The sequence below is a fragment of the Triturus cristatus genome, chromosome 4_1 (genome assembly GCF_964204655.1).
Source record: "Triturus cristatus chromosome 4_1, aTriCri1.1, whole genome shotgun sequence".
Classification (NCBI taxonomy): domain Eukaryota; kingdom Metazoa; phylum Chordata; class Amphibia; order Caudata; family Salamandridae; genus Triturus; species Triturus cristatus.
Window position 1 is genome coordinate 288,437,670 of NC_140585.1, and position 19,390 is coordinate 288,457,059.

The 19,390-nt window shown below is 46.0% G+C and overlaps 1 protein-coding gene across 1 annotated transcript in view; it reads right to left on the reverse strand.

Annotated features, from left to right (window-relative positions):
- The window catches only part of LRP6 (LDL receptor related protein 6), an 880,431-nt gene that overhangs the window by 8,463 nt on the left and 852,578 nt on the right, over nt 1-19,390 (reverse strand). The window lies entirely within an intron of this gene.

Genomic DNA, 19,390 nt, shown 5'->3' on the forward strand with positions numbered 1-19,390 from the left:
ACGCCAGCATATGTGAAGGTGTTACATGCACTTCGGTCATGGCAGATATTTGCGAGAACTCTTTGCACCAATATCTAATCATTGGACCCCAGCAAGATCCCAGACAGTCTGCCTGAGGTCTGCTCTTCCCCAGCAGCTCCGCTGTGCCGTGCTCTGCCTCTGAACCCACCAGGCAGGGTTCGAGACTTGCTGTGCCCCGTGCTACTTTCCACCCTCGCTGGTATTTTCATCCTCTCTCTCTGCCATTATTGTCTTTACATTCCTTCTGTTGGTTTCTGCTGTGCCATAGTGTGTTTTTTTCTTCTTCTTGCGATTCACTTCTGCTGTTCTGCTCTCCTGCATATTCCATTCCCATTTATGTACCGCGTTTCTATTTTCCCCTTTGTGCTCCGTTGGCCTTTTCCCCCCTCCCCCCCCCCCGTTTCCCTCCTAATCCTCAGCCCCCGACCGCCCCCGCTCCCGCCTCCCAGCAAAACACAGAATGCCAGCATGCCTCACCGAACACGAGCCACGGCCAGTTCTCCTGCCTCTGCTGCCGCCGGACCTTCACTACCATCCTGACCCTCAACACCAGCACAGATGACACCCTCTGCTGCCTCCTCCTCAACGTGCGCTCCGTACACAAACACGCCATGGAAATCTGGAACCTACTCGACTCTCTCTCGCCTGATGTCGTCTTCTTCACAGAGACTTGGACCAACACCGCCCCCGACAACAACACCGCTATTCCGGATGGCTACAAGATCCAGAGGAAGGACCGCCCCCAAACACCCGGGAGGAGGCCTCGCCATAGTCCACAAAAGCACCCTCCGCCTCACCACCTCCAGCGAAACATTGCCATCCGCCGAACACCTGCATTTCCAGATCAAGACCAGCCCTAAGACCACACTCTGCGGGACACTCATCTACAGACCCCACGGCCGCCGGATGCCCGTCGCCACCGCCAACACCGACTTCATCGCACCCCACGCCATCACATCAACGAACTACATTCTCAATGGAGACCTCAACTTCCACCTCGACAACCCCAGCGACTCCAACTCCACCATCCTTCGTGACAACCTCGCCAGCATTGGACTTTAAACAACTCGTCAACACACAAACTCACAGAGCAGGACACACCCTCGACCCCATCTTCGCCGCAGGAAACAGCGTCCACTTCAGCCACACAACGCAACCACCTTGCACCGACCACCACTTCACCGTCGATAAACCCAAAGCACCTAAACCAGCCCCACGCCGGGACACTGGGCAGCACTAGGAGGAACTGATTCCTTATTTTGTCAGTTAGCAGTGTTTCAAGCAGGAAGGATGATTCCACTTGTTCTGCCTCCAATTGTTCCCCATAAGTGTTAGCTGCTCTCTTTATAATCACACTGTATGCGGTGATGTCATCTGGGGAAGGAAGGTCTGGCTGGATGGGAGCCTACCTCCTCTTCTGGTGAGTCTGTACATGTCCTGCTAATCCTCCGCTGACTTCACTACTTGGGAAGGATCCTGTTCGACAAATTCTTACCCTTCTTTGTAAAGGAAAAGATCTTCCTCAATCTCCTCCTGCAGTTCAGGTTGTGTGGTAGTTCCAGCTCAGCAGGCACCTGCTCCGGTGTGGCTTCTTGATTTGGGACCGGAGAGGAATCATTTTCAGAGACTTTTTTAATTCTTTCTTTTTGTGCAAAAGTGTTTTAATTTCAGCCATGAAGCGCCATCTCTTTTTCCCGACATTGAGTGATCTTTCTTTTGCGTTGAATGTTTCACTTCTTTTCTTCAGCATGAAGCCATTGTTTCCTCAAGTCTTGTCCCTCCTATGCTTCCGATCCTTTTTCAAGGTCGAAGGTCGTTCTGAGATTATACGTCTCCAGAAGTATTTTTTTGGGAGTTTGGCTTCTTCCCCATCCACGAACGAGCTGTCTAGCAGGATGTTGCCACTGCTGGTAAGAGGTCTGCTGTGTGGTTTGGTGTAAGCTGCGCCGTGGCTACTGCTGTCCCAATGTGAAGGGAGCTCTGCCAGTGGGTCTTCGGGATGAGTTTCCTCCTCTTCTGAAGGAGCCCCTGAATTGTACAGCCCCCATTGCCATGGCCGTTTCGTTGTCCATTTTTAATTGTTGCAGGGAATCATCCACAGCCTGTCCGAACAAGGCACCTCCTGTAAATGGCATATTTATTTTTTAAGCTTGTACCTCTGGCTTGAAAATAGACACTGAGCCAAGCATGTCTATTTAGTGTTGTGTCCGTGCACATCTGCCGGATGGAAGGGTCTGCAGTGTATATGGTTAGTTTCAAGCAGGTGTTTGCAATGTTTCTCCCCTCTTTCATCACTGCCTTGGCACTTGTCTTGTTCTCCTCTGGGAGGTGTTGCATGAGGGATTCCATCTCGTTCCATTGTTGTTGGCCATATCTGTTTAAGAGGGTGTTGGAGTTGTGAATACGCCACTAGGTTGTAGTCTACCTCTCTATTTTTCTTTCCACTAGGTTCAGTCCCTCAATCTCCTTTTCAGGAGGTGGCCCCATGGAGGTGTGGGCGTTTTTCCTCTTCCTTGCAGTTGTGACAATTATCGAATTACCAGGAGCGTTTCCCCCGGGATGCACCTTTGGTCTTGACTAGATGGCTTGCATTTCTTTTCTACTCTAGGTGTTACAGCCCTTGCAGTGCCTCCTTCCTCTGGTCCAGTATGCTGGATAGTATTGATAAGTAAAGGTTCCCTTCGTTGGATGGCAGTAGGGTCTCCAGGAGAAAACATGAGTCTCCTTTTTCTTACTCCAGCTGTACTCCGTACGTTTCAGCAGCCCTTTTGATGAGGCTGTTGTACAGGAAAAGGCTGTGAGGTGGTGATGGCCTCGAAGGATAGTTTTCCACTCCTTCTGGGAATTCGGTGTCTAGATTGTGCCACGATTCTTCGTCGAACCCCCTTGCCTCTTCGAGTTTGTTGAACTCTTCCTCCTCCTCTTCGTGAGGTTCCGGAGTTGCTGGGGCTTCTCCAAGGCAGACAGGTTGTTTTCAGTCTAGGTCGGTGTCAAAGCCATGGCCGGGATTTAAAAATCCTTCAAGGAGTAGTCTCACTCCTTTTGCCATTTTGGCCTCGAGCCTTTTAATCTGCTTCGAGTGTCAATGACAGGCTCTTTTTCGGGCACAGTCGGTTCCATCGCCTCTGAAATCTTGCTCTTCTCTCTTGCCCCTTCTCGAACACGAGCAGATGGTATCATCAAAGGTTTCGATGGTGCCTTGCCTCCATCAGTATCCCTCGGTTGAGATCCATGTTGCTCTTTGGATTTTGACAATTATTTTGGAGCAGAGGTTGCTTTTGGGACTGTTTGTCCACGGCCTTTAAGTTTGGTTAATTTGTGCTTCTTTTTGGTGTCCTTCACTGCCGTCTCAGTGTCATCCGTGCAGATCTCGCCGTCTGACTCTTCGCCATGAGCTGTCCAGGCTTCTCCGACGTTCTCATTGTCGTTGCTGGTCAGGCCGAGATCCTTCAATAAAACCTGCATCCTCGGAGTGCTGGCTATGATGGTGTAGTGTCCTAGCCTTTGTTGTAAACGTACTTTTAGGGTCTTGGGTACAACAGCGGTGCAGTCCTCGTTTTGATCATTATTGTATGAGGCTGGCTTAGTATATGGTGCACACTCATACAAGTGGTGGAACATTGCACTAATCCAGTCAACCCTTATGGTGGTTTTAGTGGTCTTTGATAAACATAGAAAGCTTTCAAAGTGGTAGCTGTGGAGAGCAGCCTTCTGGCTTATCTTGGAGGAATGTTAATTATTTTACCAGTTTAATCTGTAGTGTAGGATCAATGAAAACGAACCACACAGTGTTTATATAAAAATCCTTGTATTTATTACACTACACTCATTAGCACATTGGTAGATCTCCTACCCACAGATATCAACACAAATGCACAAGAATACTTCAAATGCAATCAGGTAACCCCACGGAGGCTCTGTGCAGAGTGGGAACACAGCCGTGTGACCAATGGAGAAGTTGTGGTTGCAGTTTTGCAGAAGAAGGACCCATCTCAGAGGACCCTGAAGAATTCCCTTGAAATTCGGAAGGTTGGAGAGCCACCCAATCCATGGATGCCCTGAGAACGAGTTTACCTACACCGGGGAAGCCAAGTACATAGGGGAGAAGAGATGTCGGAAACCTCAGTGACCGACAATGGAAGACTTAGAAGAAAATGCCTGTGAAGAAGTCTGTTGATCCATAGAGCATTGCCTTTGGACTGTTGGTGTGGATATCGGTTTGTAAAGTGTGAGGCCTTTTGCGCTCCGTTTTGTTGCAAATAGATCTATTTGTGGGAACACCCATCTCTGAAAATAAGGTAGAAGAACCGTGGGGTGTAGTTCTCATTCGGTGACTTGTTACTGTGCCCTGCTTAGAAAGTCCTCAATCTGATTGCTTGTCCCAGGGACATGTTCTGCTAGAAGGTGAAGGTTGCGATGTATTGCTAATCTCTATATTTTCTAAGCTGAGACAATTTGAGAGGGCATCCCCTCACTTTTTTGTGTGGAATACATAGTTGTCATATTGTCTGTTCGAATGAGGACAACTCTGTGTAGGTGAGGTAGGAAGGCTTTCACTTTTAGGTGAACAGCTTGCAGCTCTAGGTGATGGATATGGAGATCCTTGTGTTTTGAATCCCACACTCCCTGAATTGGGAGGTCTTGGAGATGCACACCCCAACCTATTAGGGAAGCATCAGCTGTCAATTATTTGTGGAACTAGGTCCTGAAACGGCCACCCTTTGGACAGATTTGTGGATTCCACCATTGCAGAGAGTGATGTGTGCGGCTGTCTACCAACACTAGACTAAGGTTGACCCAGTGACTGAGTTCATTGATGAGATAGACAATCTTGTAGAGGTCTCATGTGTAGTCTGGCACGTGGGACTATTGAAATAAAAGATGCCATAATTCCTAGAAGTCGCAGAAATGTTTTAGCTGGGATTTGACTCCCCGTTTTGAAACTGTTGAATTAGTGTACTATGTTGCGCATTCTGTCTACATTTGGGTATGCCAATGCTGAATGCGTGTTGAGCATGGCTCCTAGGTACGACTATATGGTGGCTGGTTGTAGATGTGACTTTTGTAGGTTGATGGTAAACCCTAGTTGATGCAATAAGGTTGGGGTTTGTTGAGTATTATGTTTGCAAAGGCTGAGACTTTGTTTTTCTTAACCCATCGTCTAAATATGGAATGACATGGAGGTTTTGTATGAAGATGTGCTGCCACTACTGCTAGACATTTTGTGAATACTCTTGGTGCAGTGGTAATCCTGAAGAGAAGAACCTTGAATGGATAATTTTGCCCTGAAACTGAGACCGCTGGAATTTTCTGTGAGCGGGATGAATAGGTATATGGAAGTAGGCGTCCTTTAGATCTAAGGTAGTCATACAGTCTCCCTTTTGTAATAAAGGAATGATCTCTTGAAAGGTGACCATGGGAAAGTGTTCTGATATTATGTAATGATTTATTGGTCAGAGATCAAGATTGGGTCATAGGGATCCGTCTTTTTTGGGAATAAGGAAGTATAGTGAATAAACTCCTGCTCACCGAAACTGTTTTTGAACTGATTCTATTGCTCCTTTTTGCAATAGAGCTGTAATTTCTTGTTGCAGTAGAGTTTGATGTTGAATAGACAGTTTGTGTTTGCGAGGTGGAATATTTCGAGGAGTTCTAATGAGCTCTAGACAGTAACCATGTTGGGTAATATCAAACACCCATTGATCTGTTTCGACTGATTTCCAAGTGTTGAGAAATTGTTGATTAGGAGCCCTACATGTGTTAGGTGGTCTGGGGGAATGGTAAGGAAGTCATTGTTTATTATTGGCGTTAGAGGAACGGGTGTTACCTCTACCTCTTCCTTTGAGGTTATTCCCTTGGGTAATATGTTTTGGAGAAGCGGTTTGTCCTTGTGTATCGTATGTTGACCCAGTGGTGTCTGAGGTGGCACCTTGTTCTTAATTGGGCCTACAAAAAGAGCCACGATATGTACTTGTTTGTAGAGCCCCCACTGACTTTGGAACTTGTGTCCTTTCATTTTCTCAAGGGCTCTTTCTATTTGAGGTCTGAACAGATTTTTTTTTTGTAATCAAAAGGTAGATTCAGGATAGCCTGCTGCACCTCAGGCTTATACCTCTGGCAGCGGTGTCAGCTGCATCTAATGCACATTTAATAGAATTATTGGTAATGAGTTTTCCCTCATTAACAAATTCCTGTCCCCTTTTTCTGTGCTCTTCCGGGTGGTTTTGGAGGAGCCCCTCCATTTCGTCCCAGTGGGCTCTGTCGTTTCTTGCTAATAGAGCTTCTTGGCTATACACCAGTAATTAGCTGCTTGTGCAGCAACACGTTTTCCAGAAGCATCTATTAGTTTAGATTCTTTCTCTGGAGGTGGTGAGTCTCCTGATGTTTGGGAGTCGGTCCTTTTCCTTGAATTTGAGACTGCTAAAGAGTCTGGGTTAAAGGACCTTTAAAAAAGGTAGGATCTGAAGGTCCTGCCTTGTATTTTTTGTCAATGCGTGGTGTTATGATTCTTGCTTTGACAGTCTCTTTAAAAATGTCTGCGTGACGTGTGATGCCTTTAAGGAGTGGCCAATCCGAACTGTTTTTGTTTCGATGTGGAGACCGAAGATCAAGGGGTAGCAGACCCGAATGTGGAGGAGCTGGAGGCCCCTGCTGCAGGCCGAATTTTCAGAGCCGAGCTGGAGGGCGGGGCTTCCGAATCAGTTCTTTGGTGTGCGCCATGGCTTTTTTGCAGTTGCGGACTGTGAGCAGTCTTTTCGGTCAGAGCCAATGCTTTGGGCTTAGGATCCGGGTCATATGTACTCACTGCCTGATGCTTTTGTGCTGAGTGGTCGAGTTGTCATTGGATTGGGACTCTGAATCTGAATCATGGATCAAAAGGGATTCCACCTGTGCCACTGACGCTTCTTCATCCTCCTGTTGTCGACCGAAGACGTCTGGTACATTGTTAGCTGGCTTGCGCTGCATTTCTTGGCGTTGAGTATGTCTGTCTTGAAGAGTCTTTTTAGAGCTATAAGATTTGTAGGCTTCACAGCTCTCCTCTCGATCGGGTGAGAGTCATAGGTTGCAAACGGAGTGTGGGTCGGTATGACGATACTAGGAGTGACAATTCGGAGAGAAATGGAACGGAGTGCGTTCCATGAGCATGTCATGCCCGATGGATGTTGGAGTGTTAAAAGTATGCCCAGCTGGGTGTGGACTGTAGGCCGAAGGAGCAAGCCGAAGACCCGCTACACAGAAGGGTGATCGCTAGGACTCAATAAACTAACCGATCGAGACAATACCGTAGAGTGTAAACTAAAGAACTGAAGGGAGCCCAAAGGAGTCTCGAACCAAAGCGTGAGATATTACATCCAAACAGTGGCTGAAAAAAAACATTCTGAAGATAAGAGTTGATGACCATGCGCAGTATTACCAAGAGAAGTGTGTCATGTTACTGCAGGTTTATAAAAATAAAAAACGCCAAAAAGGGTGTGGAGATTGGCCCCGGGAGGACTGCTAACAATCTCCACAAAAATAGCAAAAAATGTGACAATGATTAAAATGCTGGATTGTGGCATGTATAAAGGACAATCAGTGTGTTAATATGATCATCATTAATGTGTATATCCATGAAGGTTTTGCAGAAGATTATGGAGCTGAACTGGCTGTATTTAAGAACAATATAGAACATCTATGTGTTTGCAATCATACAGACATGGTTTTGTTATGGGAAGATTTTAACGATAAATTGGATCAGGATAGATATGACCCACAGTATAAATATATTTTATCTGCATATAACAGTTTTGTAACCTTCCCATTAGGGACAACGGCAGCATGTGATGTAGCTCTGGTAAAATTTCTGGTTACAATTGAGAATTCCAGTTTAAATAGGGGTACAGACCCTGAACGAACAGCTAGGCAGACTTTCACAACTGAAAACCAAATGTGTCCTAGTGACTATATTTTGACGCATGCTTGGCTCTTTTATAAAGTTCTCAATGTATGGTTAAACAGATGAGCAGAAGAGAACATTACTCCCTGCATGTTTAATTAAAAGTAGGTGATGTTATGATTAGAGAGAAAGTCCTCCCGTTACAGGCAGATTTCCCTAGACAGCTCATAATTAGGTTTACGGAAAAACATCTGTTAGGGCTGGCCAACTTCCAACAAAAGCAGGATGTTTTATCTGGGAAGAGCTACCTGATGATTTTATAGATTGGCATAATAAAATATTAACGGGGTAGTTATTTGCTTGAGGATACAGCTACACACATGAGAAACAATCAAAAATGGACCAGACATTGAGGAAAGAAAAAAATGTCGCTTGACAGGGATTGTAGAGAATCTAAAAGAAAGAATAAGAAAATAGGAGAGAACCCTTAAGATTAAGTATGATTATAAGATACACCAAACTTTACTCAGTGCTAAAAGGATGTATAAAAGAAGGATACATAAGAAAAGGGTTTATAGGGAGAATTTTTGGAAACAATTGTTGGAAGCGATTGAAGTAAAAAACATGAAAATGTTCTGGCAATTGGTGCAACACGGATCATGGAGGGAGGCAGGAAAGATCAACTAGATTGTCAAAGAAGAGGAATGGGTGACATTTGCTAGAAATATAGGGTACGGGAAAGGAAAACAAGCTAGGGGAGGAAAGACTCAATATAGAGAAGGATATTTTGTTGCTGTAAAGAATATTAAGGATGCTGTAGGAAGCTGTCTCTTTACAGAATATACCAAAAAGAGGTATACTGTGTACAGAGTCTAGATATCTCTTATGAGAAAACAGGACAAATACAACAATTCCGGACCCAAACACTAGATGGTGGAGTAATGCACAACATGTAACTCCAGAAAAGATTCACGCTGCAAAAGGAAAGACAAACAAGTGCAAACATCCGGGCCCAACACCAGATGGCGATCTTTGCTAAAGTATGTGATCTGCAGCTCATAAGCCTCGAACAGAGGTATATTGTGTACAGAGTTCAGATATCTCTTATGAGTGGACAGTGCTAACAAATAGGTTTGTTTGGGTTCAGGGGGGTACTACTGCTGTTTTTGAATGGGGGTTACTACATCGTGTAGCAAACACCCTTATTCCACTCTCTCTTCTGTTGGCTGAGGGGCCACAACCTCCTGCTGAACAGTTGCCTAACTAGTAAGGACTTTTTGTGGGGCAGGTAAGGCTTCATCAGTGCCAACTTTGGAGTTCTTCCTTACTGGAGCAGAATCTCCTTGGCACACAAACATTTTCTAAAAGTTGCCCACCTTTCCTACACTTCTTCCTCTTGCCTTTCCTCTGTTGACTACATTTACTAATTGTAGGTTCAGCACCTCCAGAATCCTTAGGAGAGGACTGGCGTATCTCTTATGAGATCAGACCAACCTCTGGGAGGTAATTTTCAAGGAGACAATCAAGGGGGAGGTTTGGACTGACTACCACCCTTTGCCAACTTAATGACCCAGCTATCTCTAAGGATACTAAAGCCACAATCTTAACAGTAACCTCACTTAGGACCACCCTTACTGGTCTAGTCTCTACTGGTAAATACTGGTCTGGAATACCAACCTGGAATGCACAATGGCCTGACTGGCACAAGTATCCCTTAGGGCAGTGATTGGGATTCCATTCACCTCGATGTAGTGGAAGTGTCTGCTTCCTTCTGAAATCACCAACTCGCCTTCTGGTCCCACTTCCCATTTCAAAGCTAAAAGGATGTCCTCACCTGAGGAGTCATTCGCAAAGGCTACACTGGCAACCCTGGGGCTCACTTTTTTCTTGGGACAAGCTAAGCCCCCTCTGTGGTGCACAACCTGCTGACAATCAAAGCAGGGCCTACTGTCTATGATCTTTTTAAGCTTAGGGTCACCATTACTCTGGATACCACCAGAGGTGGAGTGGGATGCAGTATCCACTTTTGTAATGGCTTGGGTCTCTGAAGAAACTTCTTTGGAGGACCTACCTCATCCTTCTTTTCCCTCCTGTGGGTCTAACCACCACTTTCTTGGGATCTCCCCCAGATGCTTTTTGGGAATCCTAATTCCAACCCATTCATCAGATTTCTTAGCCAGCTTCACTGGGACTAGAAAGTGATATATCTACTAGATGCTGATGTACGTTTTCTGATGTACAGTTTGCTAAATTGTGCTCCTTCATACTCAAACTGTAGAGCGCTTCATAGTCCAGCACTTTGTTACCTTTTAACCAGCCACCTAGTGTCTTGATTGAAAAGTCAACATCAACAACCTAGGTCTGACTTGAGGGTTTGGGAGTCTGCCTGAACTTAATCCAGTACTCTTCGGTGGTGAGTCCAAAGCTCTCAAACAGGATCCCCTTCATGAGGTCATAGGACCCAGCATCTGTCAGGAGTCTATCCTTGCACCTGCTTGAGAACAGCTCCCAGAGTAGAGAGCCCTAGTGCTTCGGATGTAACCATCTCATTCTACAAGCCCTCTCAAAGGCAGAGAACCATTGGTTATATCATCACGTTTTATACATTTTGGGACAAACCATTGGGGGATTTTAGGGTCAAAAGCTTAATCTTTCTCTCTATTTAAAATGTTGTTGCCACTAGAGATGGGTCCTAGGCCCATCTCAGGTATTTCCTTTCTTATGGCTAAAATGTTAGCCTCAAGGGCTACTCTCCTTGCTAGGTTTTGAAGATCAGGGTATGTATCGTCTACTTCTTCGGGGTACTGCCAGAAGTACTCCCAGTAGGGGTACCACCACTAGAGGAATATGAGGACTCATCATTCTCACTGACAGTTCCATCCCCTGTACGGTTTTCTGACATTGCCTGGGTTAGATCATGCTTGGCAAGCAACTCTAGGAGTTGTGCTGTAGTAGTTTAGGTCCCGTGGCAATGTTCCATGCTTTAGAGAGATTCTTCAGTTGTTTTAACTTAAGGTTGTTGTAGGGAGCCAGGTTGAGTTCCTGGCTAGTACCTTCTTTATCAGACAAGTTTTTAGAATAGTTTCGACCTTATTAGAACATTCAAATACATTCTAGCAGACTTTTAGGCCTAACTATTAGTATGCTTTTTAAATTCTAAATAGTTCGGAATTGGGGGCTTAACATAAGTTCCTAACAGTTTCTTTTAAACAATTTAGAAAAAATGTCAAATTCAACAAAAAATCCTTTTCTAAGCGAAAGACAATTTTGGATTCCTTAGTGAAATCACTTATTAACAAAGCGGTACAGCAAATGTCAAGTCTTGTATCCAACCGCTGCCACCAATGTAGGAAGTTGGCTCTTTGTAAAATATACCACAAAGTGGTATATTGTGTAGAATCCAGGTGTCCCTTATGAGTAGACAGGGCATGCTTTAACAATCTTAAGGTCCTCTTTTTGTGGTAGTGTGGTCGAGCAGCCTTAGGCTTATCAATGAGGGGTGTTAGAAATTTGTTACACGCACAGTCAATAAATGATGCACACACTCAAAAAGGAGAGGCGTATCAACACTTATTTTACATCTATTTTAAACACTAAGAGCGTCGAAATTGGGGAAGTACTTTGTTTTGAGATATCACTGTTTTGGAAGTATACAGAAATACATTTGGATTGGGTGAGATATCACAGTTTTTCAGTATACAGAAGTATAATGGCACTTTTAAGCAGTTATGTTATCCAATGGGAAAGAAACATACTGTATAGATGTACTTGGCATTGACTTACAGGACTGTTCTTCGGGATTTAAGATAAGTACGGGCCAAGGTCCAAGGCAGCACCAACAGGTCACCTCAGGCGGCTCTGGGGCACACAGGTGCAGAGGTGCTTTTCCACGTCGGGGGTCCCATTAAAGTCAAAGGGGAACGGTCTGGTTACAAAGAGGCTGACAGCAGGGAAGGGGGGGGGGGGCCCAGTCTGGGCAACCCCACAGCGGTTTCTGTCCCAGAGATGCTCAGGCACATAGGAACACCGCTGGTCCACTGGAACTTGGGCTGGTGGGCTCAGCTGCAGTGATTTCTCTGGCGGGATCGCACTGCGGGAGACACTCACGGTTTGAAGGTGACCTGTGAAAACAGGCTGTAATGGGACTGGGGGACTAGTCCGGCCAAACCCAAAGGGAGGCTCAGCTCTGTAAGGTCTCAGGACCCCTTGTTCACCATTGGTCCACTTCTTCTCGGTTTGTGGGACTCTGGTGCAGTAGTGCTGCCAAGCATCGGGTCACAGTGATCATGAGGCTCTGCAGTTCCTGTTTTGCTGCAGACAGAGGCTGCAGATGGGGACTGTGAGGGGGTGGAGTGGGGCTCAGCTCTTGAGGGTCTCTGTGCCTCAGGGCATCGTCCGTTCACAGCAACGGAGGTCAGGGGGCTTGTGTGCAGTGTTGTTTGGTCCCGCGGGGTCGTGCTGGCAGAGGCTGTCGTTTCGGTTTGCTGCAAATGTGCAGGGGAGCAACTTCTCTGCTGCAAGGGAGATGTTGCTGGCCTGGTTAAGTCGTGGGTCACTCCTCCACAGCTTTGGGAGGTGACACCGCTCTCTGGATGAGCTGAGTCCATGCAATTGTCCGGGACAGCAGGGAGGGTGGATGGGTTGGCGCCAACTCAGTCGCTTCTCCTCAGTTCTTGTAGGCTCTTTTTGTCCTCCTTTCTTCTTTGGGCAGACAAATCCGATTACCTGGTGTCAGGAGGCCTCCTAAATACTCAATTTAGGAGCATTAAGGGGAGTGAAGGGTAGTAGTCACTACACCCCCTAGATGACCACTTCCTGTGGGGAGTGGGCATCACCCTGTCCCAGATTTCTTAATTTTACCACAACCAAGATGGCAAAATCCTAGTTTTCGTGTACACTTCAGGCTGCCCACCTTAGGGGTGTGACTAGCTTGGAGGTGCAACACGGCTTCTTGCATAGCGAATTTCCCACATGACCTGGTGCCAAATAGGCCTCAGGGCAGGGGGTGGCATCCTCCAATTCTGGGGTAAATAAGGTCACATATCAAAGGCGGTATGCTCCTTGAAGCTCCCTACCTTGACATGCCAATTTACTAGCCATCCTGTTGGAGGTGTAAACACCTCCTGCCAGAGCAGGCATTGTTTCTGACCTCTGGGAGCAGTGCTCCCACCTCCTAGAGGGTCACACACTAGTCTGTGGTGTCAGGCTGGACAGGAGCAGTCAGCCAGCAAAGGAGAGGACTAGTAGGGTTCAGGAGTACCTCTAAGGTACCCTCTGGATGCATGTATTGATTAATACATCCATCACCGGAATCAGTGTGGTTTTATTAATACAAGATGTTCGATACCGAACACCATAGGTTACAGTGAAGCCATTATGTAACTGGGAAACTCGTTTTGGCCAGTGCCCAGTACATACCTTAACATGGCTTCCCTGTTCACATGCAATATCTAGTAACATAACTAGACATCACAGGGGCATATCTGCTCATCCAGTTATGTCCTCACATAAAATATAATGTACCCTGCCTTAGGGCTCAAAGACCTGCTGTAGGGTGTTACTTGTATTAAACGCAGTGACTTTGGTATGGCACACGGTGAGTATGCCATATCCTGTTTTCACTCACAGTTTGCGCCATGTCACGCAGCCTGCAATGGCAGCCTGAATGGAGTTTGTGTGCGGATCCCATAGGGTGGCATAAGATAAGCTGCTGCCCTTAGGGACCCTCTTTAGTACCCATGCCCTAGGTTCCCGGGGTACCATTTACTAGGGCCCTACAGGGGTACTGAAGTCCATGCCAATTGGGTTACCCTTAGACATCACCTTGTTTCAAGCAAAGAACACTGACACTGAGCTCTAGTTGGCAAGCCTCAGTGCACTGTCAGAGTCAAAAACCAGCATCAAGTAGCTAACAAGCATTTGCAATGCAATAGGTCTCGCATTTACGAGAGTTTGAGCTATTGGCACTGTAAATATTTCGTTGTTTACAGGCGTCCTATGCCGTGCTTTCACGTTAATAGAGACCGCGCCCCCTTCTTTAGACAAGCCACGTCTAAAGAAAGGTCTGCCACCACTATTAATGTGAAAGAGCGGTATGGGGCGCTTTTACGAAAAAAGCTTTTGTTTGTCAACTGGACAAACAAATGCTTTTTTTTGTAAAAGCGCCCCTGCCGCGGTTTCACTTTAATAGTGGTAACGGACCTTTCTTTAGACGCGGCTTGTCTAAAGAAGGGGCACGGCCTCTATAGGGCTTACCGAGTACCAACACACATAAAAGGGCCATTCCTTATGGGAGATTATACAAGGCGGTACTAAAGAGGGACAACTAAGCCTATTGACCAATGAAAAGACAGTTTAAAAAGGATAATGACAAGCCAATGAAAAATATGGGTGGAGAGTGGGCGGAGCTTCAAGTCCATACTTGAATACAACCTGCCTCACAGAGCAGGGCATGCGCTGCCCAGGCTTGACCTAAAAAGGGGGCAAAAAGTGCAGGGACAACTGCAACAAAAACCCAGTTTACTACAGATACCATTTTATCTTTAAATTTAACTAGAGCTTTGGGTCCAGAAAACGTACCCGCCATTATAATTAAAACTAATGTGAATTGGTGGGCGAAATTTTATTATTTTTAGTTTCAAAGAATATTGTCAGGTCAGTTCCCAGAAAACTGGGAGGGCGCTAGAAGACCTATTTTTTAAAATGGATGACGCCAAAAATTCCCAAAACTACCGGTTTATTAATCTTCCTAAAGTAGGTGAAAAGGAAAATGCTACTTACCAGTATGCATCTGTTCTTGGCATGTAGAGCTGTAGATCCACACACTTATGCAAAGATCGCCATCTGGTGTTGGGCCTGGATGTTTGCACTTTGTTGTCCTGGAAAGTCTTTGGAAGTCACGGAATAGGTGGCTCCTCCTTTGGACAATAGTGCGCATGGGCATCAACTCCGTCAGATTTTTTTTTCGCCAAGAAGGGAAATGATGGAGTTTTGTAAGAAACAGAAAAGATGTCCATGTATGTTGTATCTAAATAAGATAACACTGGAACAGATAAAGGTAGCCGGGGAGGTGGGTGGGCGTGTGTGGATCTACAGCTCTACATGCCAAGAACAGATGCATACTGGTAAGTAGCATTTTCCGTTCGAGGCATATGAGCTGTAGATCACACACTTATGCATAGATTGCATAGCAGTACTCCTCCTTAGCGGCGACCACTAGTGCCTGTTGCAGTACAGGGCTCGACAAATCCACTCGACCGCTCGCATTTGCGAGGTAAATTTTATGAGGTCGAGCTATTTTTAGGTCCTACTCGCCCTTTCTGGCGAGTAGGAAAACATACTAACTTTTGTCCTCCGTCTTTGAAAACGGAGCAAATGTGACCAGATAAAGAGATTTAAAGGCCTTTTTATTGCTCACAAAGCAAATGAGCAATAAAAATGCCTTTAAATCTTGTTATCTTGTCACTTTTGCTCTGCTTTCAGAGACGGAGGTCAAGTAGGTCACTGTTAGGGCGAGGAGATTTTTCAAGGTACTAGTCCTGCAGGACTAGTACCATTTTTCAGATTTTTCGAGCCCTGCAGTACTTTGAAATGAAATAGTGTTTTAGGTACAGCTTGGCCCACACTAGCTTATTGTTTTGCCTTCACATCTACACAATATGTTTTGTGAATGTGTGCGGTGTAGACCATGTAGCTGCTTTGCAGATGTCATCTAGGGGAATGTTCCCTAAAAATGCCATTGAAGCCCCTATCTTTCGGGTAGAGTGGGCTTTAGGGGGAATAAATAGTGCTCGTTTTGCCTTGTGGTAGCAAAGTTGTATACTTTTGACAATCCACCTTCCAATGCCAGATTTTGATATGGGATTGCCTTTATGTGGCGGTGAGAAGGATACAAAAAGTTGTTTTGTTTTAAGAAAAGGTTTTGTTCTGTCTATATAGTAAAGGAGTGCTCTCTTTACATCTAGTGTATGAAGAGCCCTTTCTGCTACTGTTTGTGGTTGCGAGAAGATTAGTGGCAACTCAACAGACTGGTTCAGATGGAAGGGAGAGAACTTTAGAAAATAATGCGGGATTTGTTCTGAGAACCACTTTGTTATGATGTAGTTGCAAAAATGGTTTCTGAATGGTTAGTGCCTGTAGCTCACTGATTCTAAGAGATGTAATGGCCACAAGGAAAGTGACTTTCCATGTGAGGAATTGTAGTTCGCATTTATGCGGAGGTTCGAATTGAGGACCCATTAGTCTTGTGAGGACGATGTTTAGATTCGACAAGGGGGAAGGAGGTACCCTGGGAGGAATTATTCTTTTAAGGCCTTCCATAAATGCCGGGCACCCTGAACAGTAATAGCTGCTGTCTATTTTGTAAGTAAGCTGCAATGGCAGCAAGATGTAACCTAATTGATGTGTATGCTAGGTTACATCTCTGAAGATGCAGAAGATAGCATATGATGTGCTGAGTGGAGGCATCTAGAGGGTTGATGTTGTTATTGTTACAGTATATAACAAATCTTTTCCACTTGGCTGCATAGCAGGCTCTAGTGGTGGGGTGTCTAGCCTCTTTGATAACGTTCATGCAATCAGGGGGAAGATTGAAGTACACAAACTCTAGGACTTCAGGAGCCAGATCGCTAGGTTGAGCTGTGCTGGATCTGGGTGTCTGATCTCTCCATGGTTCTGTGTTAAGAGATGTGGGGAGAGGCGTCGTTTTTGGTGCGGGCCTACTGATAGTTCCAGTAATGTTGTGTACCAGGGTTGTCTGTCCCACGTTGGAGCAACTAGGATCAGTGTGAGCGACTGTTGTTGCAGCTTGTGTACCACTAATGGAATGAGTGGGAGAGGCGGAAAAGCGTACGCAAATCTGCCTGACCAATTCATTCATATCGCATTGCCTTTGGACAATGGGTGTGGATATCTGGCGGCGAAGCTTGGGCATTTTGTGTAGTAATGTGTGGCAAAGAGATCTATCTCTGGCTGCCCCCACATTTGGAAGAACGGTTGGTGAACTTGTGGGTGAAGTTCCCACTCGTGAATCTGTTGACTTAACAGATCTGCCATATGATTTTGAGTTCCTGGGAGATGTTGTGCGAATAGGAAAATGTTCTGAGGAATGGCCCATCTCCATATGCTCTGTGCTAGTTGAGAGAGCTGGAGAGAGTGTGTCCCCCTCTGTTTTTTGTAAATAGTACATTGCTGTCATATTGTCTGTGCGGACTAAGACAGCTTTGCCTGATATCTGTTTCTGGAATGATTTTAATGCCAGAAAGATTGCCAGCAACTCCAAATGATGGATGTGGAGTAACCTTTGCTGAGGTGTCCATGTACCTTGTATGTACCCTTCATGGTGTGGTGAAGTAGATGAGCTCCCCATCCGGTGAGCGATGAGTCTGCTGTAAGCACAATCTGTGGAACTGGCTCTATGAACGGGCGGCCTTTGGAAAGGTTTTGGATGTTTCACCACTGCAGAGAGCGATGTGTGCTGCCATCCACCAACACCAGATCTGTCAGCTGACCTTGAGCTTGGTTCCACTGACGTGCTAAGCATTCCTGTAAAGGGCGCATCTGGAGTCTTGCATGAGGTACTATGAATATGCAAGAGGCCATCATCCCTATTAGTTGCATGAACACTCGAGCTGGAAGTGAGTGTTGCGGTTGAAATCTTGCTATAAGAGCTTGCATGCTTGCTATCCTGGCTGGACTGGGATATGCAAGGCTTTTTGAGGTGTCTATTGTTGCACCCAGATTTTGTTGGATGTGGGATGGTTGGAGGTGAGATCTTGGGAGGTTTAAGGTAAACCCAAAGTCGTGAAATAGTTGTATTGTGGCGTGTGTGTGCGATTTACACACTGGATTATGTGACTTTGCTTTTATGAGCCAGTCGTCTAAATATGGAAAGATGTGAATCTGTTGTCTTCTTAAGTGGGCTGCTACCACTGCCAGACATTTTGTGAAGACCCTGGGTGCCGTGGTGACTCCCACCGGGAGGACCTTGAACTGGTAATGCTGGCCGTCTATCACAAACCAAAGGTATTTCCTGTGAGCAAGGTGAATGGGAACGTGGAAGTAGGCGTCCTTGAGATCTAATGTGGCAAGGAAGTCGCCTTGTTTGAGTAACGGGAGGACCTGCTGAAGAGTGACCATATGGGAATGGTCTGATTGTATGTAGAAGTTTAATGGTCTGGGATCCAAGATGGGTCTGAGGGTTCCGTCCTTCTTTGGAATGGAATGAGGAAATACAGGGAGTAAACCCCTGTGTTCTGGTGGTGAAGGGTAACTGGCTCTATGGCATGTTTTTGTTGGAGGTAAAGTGCCTTCTGTTTTAGAAGCGTTAAGTGTTCTACGGACATTGGACGCTGTCTGGGTGGAATGTGCGGGGGAGTGGAAGTGAGCTCCAGGCAATAACCAGATTAGATGAGTTGTCTCACCCAGCTGTCTGTGGTAATGGTGTTCCAGACAGGTAGGAACTGTAGCAATCTTCCCCCGACCGGAGTAGAGTGGTCCGGGGGGAGTGGAGGGAAGTCATTGTTTAGGGGTGGAGGTGGTACGTGTGTTGGTAGTTTTGCCTCTACCCATTGTTATTGCCCCTGTAGCCTCCTCTGAAGTAGCCTCTTGTAGATGAGGTCTGTGTTGGACTTTTGTACGAAGTGGAGGAGTTTTCTGTGGAAAAGCCTCTAGAGGCACTTCTGTAAGAGGAGCGACGAAAAGAACTTCTGGGAACTTGCGATTGCAAGGATCTCATTGATTTGTCGGTGTCCATTTTAATCTTTTCTAAAGACGAGTCTACGTTGGGTCCAAAAAGGTGTTCCTGATCAAATGGCTGATTTAATATAGTGGTTTGGACCTCCGGCTTGAAGCCGGAAATGCGTAGCCATGCATGTCTGCGTAAAAGGACGCTTGAGTTAATAGCCAGGGAGGCTGTGTCTGCAGCATCGAGAGCACAACGAATAGAGGTATTTGTTATGACCTTGCCTCCCTGGATGAGATTAGCTCGTGTCTTGTACTGATCTGGAAGGTGATGCAGTAGGGTCTCTAGCTCATCGTAATGCGCCCCTATCATATCTTGCAAGCAAAGCCTGTTGGCAATCCTCCACATGTTAGCTGCTTGGGACACTGTTTTTTCCAGATGCGTCCAGCAGTTTTGATTCTTTATCAGGAGGTGGGGCATCTCCTGTGGTTTGCGAATTGGCCTTTTTCCTGGCGCTGGAGACCATTAAAGAATCTAGGGGTATTTGCCCTTTAACAGGGTCAGATGGGGCAGCTTTGCATTTCTTTTTCACCCTGGGGTTAATGACTCTGGCCCGTACAGGATCCTTGAACACCTCTGGCACAATGAGTGCTGCAGCCCTTAGAGGCCTTCCCTGGTCACAAGGCCCTGGGTACCTAGGGTACCATTTACCAGGGACTGACATGTGACCAGGGTTTGCCAATTTGTGTTTTGTTTTTTAGGGAAGGAACATAGGCCCTTGGCACCTGATTGGCAGGAGTCCAGGGCACACT